A 4,926-nucleotide genomic window follows, 5' to 3' on the forward strand; every position below is an offset into this window, starting at 1 on the left:
GGGCCAGGGTTGGGCCAGGGTTGGGCCAGGGTTAGGCCAGGGTTGGGCCAGGGTTGGGCCAGGGTTAGGCCAGGGTTAGGCCAGGGTTGGGCCAGTCTAGGTTCCGTATAAGGGGGGAGCAAATGGACAATATAACATGCAAACCGGTATGAATAAATAGTGCAGATTTTATACAAATACAGTGCCTATAGAAAGTTATCATACCCTTTTGAAATAGTTACTTTTTTTTGTCTTACAGCCTGAAATCAAAACCCATTTTAAAAAAAATCTTTTCCAGTTTTATGTACAAATGTAGCTGTACAACATCAAAATAATGAAAAAAAAGTCAACAGTTCTGAAAATTAATAAAAAATGAAAAACTAGAATAACAGGGTTGGAAAAGTCATCATACCCCTGACTTAATACTTTGTCAAGCTTCCTTTTGCTTTCATTACAGCCATCAATCTGTTTGGATATGTCTCTATTATAGCTTTGCACACCTAGACAGGGGAATATTTGCCCAATTTTCCTGCAGAATTCTGTAGGGAATGGCGATGGACTGCTCTCTTCAAGTCAATCCACATATTTTCTATAGGATTTAAGTCAGGGCTCTGACTTTGCCACTCAAGGATATTCACCATCCTATCCTTAAGCCACTGCTTTGTTCTTTTGGCAGTATGTTTGGGATTTTTGTCGTGTTGGAAGGCGAATGACCTCCCCATCCTCAGCTGTTTAGGAGAGGGACGCAGGTTTTCCTCAAGAATTTTGGTGTACTTGGCAGCATCCGTTTTCCCTTCTATCCTGACCAATTGCCCAGTCCCCGCTGAAGAGAAACATCCCCAAAACATTTGTTGCCCCCACCATGCTTCAAAGTAGGTATGGTGTGTTTTGGGTGTGTTTGGGTGTGTATACTGTGTTTGGTTAGCGCCTGGAGCTCAGTCCAAAAACTTCAATCTTAGTCTCCAAAAAGTTCGATCTTAGTCTCATCTGACCATATAAGCTTTTTCCACATGGTAGCAGAATATTCCAGATGTGTTTTTGCACTGAACTCCAAGCGCAATGTTTGGCGAAAACCAACACAGTACACCACCCAAAACACACCATACCTAGTGTGAAGCATGGTGGGGGCAACATTATGTTGTGGGGATGTTTCTTTTCAGCGGGAACTGGGCAATTGGTCAGGATAGAAGGGAAAATGGATGCTGCCAAGTACACCAAAATTCTTGAGGAAAACCTGCGTCCCTCTCCTAAACAGCTGAGGATGGGGAGGTCATTCGCCTTCCAACACGACAATAATCCTAAACATACTGCCAAAAGATCAAAGCAGTGGCTTAAGGATAGGATGGTGAATATCCTTGAGTGGCAAAGTCAGAGCCCTGACTTAAATCCTATAGAAAATATGTGGATTGACTTGAAGAGAGCAGTCCATCGCCATTCCCTATAGAATTTGACTAAATTTTAACATTTCTGTACGGAAAATTGGGCAAATATTCCCCTATCTAGGTGTGCAAAGCTATAATAGAGACATATCCAAACAGATTGATGGCTGTAATGAAAGCAAAAGGAAGCTTTACAAAGTATTAAGTCAGGGGTATGATGACTTTTCCAACCCTGTTATTCTAGTTTTTCATTTTTTATTAATTTTCAGAACTGTTTACTTTTTTTTCATTATTTTGATGTTGTACAGCTAAATTTGTTAATAAAACTGGAAAAGATTTTTTTAAAAATGGGTTTTGATTTTAGGCTGTAAGACAAAAAAAGTAACTATTTCAAAAGGGTATGATGACTTTCTATAGGCACTGTACCTCCAAGAAGAGAGAATATTAATGAGTAGAAATGAGATAGCAATAAACGGAAAACCCCACAAAAAAATAAAAGAGCTCTTAAAAATATCAAATAAATAGCATCAAAAATATCAAACAAATAGTAAAAAAACCCCACAAATGTCCAAAGTAAAGAAAATGCCCAGGTAAGCTAGAGTAGTGTACAATGTCAGTGTGTGTGTGGCTTAGCTATTCAGCTCCAACACACTCCAATTATAAAGATGGTCCAGTGGAACCGCTCTTCTGTCCAGTTCAAACAGCAGGTGTGTGTGTGTGTGTCTTCTGTCCAGTTCAAAGTTCCAGGGATCCAGGGACTGACCTCCATCCAATGTTGTCCAGCTCAATAAAAAAACAGTGTGTGGTATAGCAGTTCAATCATATAAACTGAATGAAGAATTGAGATCTAATGTGAAAGTCATCATATAAAATCTGTTCAAGGATGCTGTAGTATTACAGGGAGTAAGCAAGTGTAAGTAAATGTGAGTAGTGTAGGCTACTCTACATACAAACAGATGCACAAAATACCTTTTCATATACGGTTTCTCTCTCACAGAGAGAGAGAGAGAGAGTGAGAGAGAGAGACAGAGAGATTTTATTATTATTTGTTATTTGAATTTCTTCTGTTATTACTATTTACTATTATATAATTTTTTTCTGTTTATCTTATACAGTGAGGAGCATATGTATTTGATACCATGCTAAAACAGGAATATAAAATCATCATTTGACTTAATTTTAAAAAAACCAAAAAATAAAACCGCCAAGGATACCAATTTTCTTTGTGATTGAAGAATGTATCGTCAATACATAAATGTTTTCCTTAAATGCTAAGGGAAGGAAGTATTTGACCCCCTATGTAACCCTATGGGAATTTAACACATAGGGTTAACATAGGGGCAGGCAGATTTTTATTTTTAAAGGCCAGCTGTTTCATGAATCCAGGATGTTATGCATCCTGATAAAGTTCCCTTGGCCTTTGGAATTAAAATAGCCCCACATCATCACATACCCTTCACCATAGCTAGAGATTGGCATGGTGCTTTTTTCAGTAGGCCTATTAGCCTGTTTGATGCTCATTGACCTCAATGCAAATCAAACAGGCTAATAGGCCTACTGTAAATCTCCGAATGGCTTTTATATCCCTACAGTTATCCTAGCATGCTAGCATAGCAGATAAATAGGCTACTCACCGGAGTTAAAGACAAGAAGTACATTAAAGACAAACAGGAAAGATAAAGTAAAAGCAAAAAACTCTTTTAAAAAGTATTTTAAAAATATTTAAGCTAGATAAAATGTCAGGGAGTTCAAATACATAACTAGAAAATGTAATTCCAGGGAATTACCAGCGCATGAAAATGCAAAAATGGTGAGGACTTTTATTTTGAAACAGTTGTGGGTACAGGAAACAGTTGAACAGGATATGTAGTTTTAAGAGAGCCAGATTGTATGCTTAAAGCCTGAGACAGAGGCTCTGTTCGAAATGGAAGGCAGCTGCCTACTGCCTCCCTCCCTAAATAGAGAGCTCTCTCAGGGTTACATGCTGCCACTCAGACATGCCACCACTACGACATGCTTCCATTTAGACATGCCTCTATTTCGACATGCTGCTATTTAGACATGCTGCCAATCCGACACATTTTAGTACCCCCATTCCGACAATTTACAAATCCTATTTTTTTCCAAGACAATTTAACGGACCCTATAGAGCTCCCCAGTCCCGCCCACAGCCTTGTCCGGAAGTAAAAATCCAATACAATTTCTCCATTGACAACTGGAGAATAAGCCATAAAATCGTAACCGTCCATGGTAGACGTAAAACCAGCTACGATGTGACTACGCGATTATACCGGCTCATATAGATGTCAAAAGTTAACGGGGCATCAACCTTGTTTTTGAGAAAACAATGTTTTATTCACGATTTAACGAGAGAGTACTACACTACCCAACACCCTACCGTGTAAAACTGGTGAAAGCAGAGCCTTTGATTGGTAGAGATCGCCGTTGCCATGGCAATCCCAAACAAACTGTACTCAACTTTTCCCGCGCCTATCGTCCGGCTAGCGTCTCGCTGGAACTTCAAAACTTAAAATGGCTGCAGGGCTGTCAGGACCGATGTGTGGTCTTCCGAAAAAGAACAGTTTTCTCATCTTGAAGGTTGAATTTACTCAATGGAAACGGTAGGAAGTAATCATCTTCTTTTCTCAGATTAATATGGAACCATGTTAAACTATGGTTAGGCTGCAAATGTTGGAAATGTGTGTACGTTTGCAAAGCATCCTGGGATTTGAGTTCTCTAACTAGAAATTTAAGATATGTACACAGTCTTGTACCTTTCGCTTTTTTTACATTTTCTGTTCATTTTTTCACTCGAAATTACAAGTTATATGCTTATGAGTCACATCGTAGCTGGTTAGCCTAAGGCATGGTCTAAAACTCTATATATCCGGATTTTTCCAGAAGTCAATGGGAGAAATGAATGAGAAATTTACTTCCGGACAAGCACCTCTCTCGGAGGAGGGGCGGGACTGGGGAGCTCTATGAGCCCGACGGACGCAAAGTGCGTCAAAAAACACACCCATTTTTCTCTGTACATTGCTCCGCGATTATTAGTCATAGCGAGATGAGACCTATATTGCATGAAAGAGCAGAACCGGGGCTTTAACGAGACTAGACAGTGTCTGTACGATCAAGTATGAAAATAAAATAAAATCATGAATTTAAATCAAAGTATAGGCCTATCATATTTACAGTCTATATTGCTCCACGCAGCCACTGCTCTCGCTTGGATTACTCCGGGACCAGGCATCGCAGGCAACAGACACGCATATCAAATGAAAGAGGAGAAACAGAGCTTTCCATTGATACCAAACACATCGATCCTTTTGTGTTATAAAAACAGACGAAGTGACAAACAAATAAGAATGTCATATAGCTTCGGCTACCGCTACTTTCGTTTGATTTAGGCTAGGCTACTCGTGAAACCATGGTAAAAAATATATGGCTTGCATGTCAGATAAAAGAGGAGAGCTAGAGCTATTCACAGATGCCAAATACAACCTTCTAGGTCATAAAACAGACGAAGTGACAGGAAAATAATAACTGTAACATTAATAGCCTATTAATT

Source organism: Sardina pilchardus, chromosome 2, assembly GCF_963854185.1.
Source record: "Sardina pilchardus chromosome 2, fSarPil1.1, whole genome shotgun sequence".
NCBI classification, from domain to species: Eukaryota; Metazoa; Chordata; class Actinopteri; order Clupeiformes; family Clupeidae; genus Sardina; species Sardina pilchardus.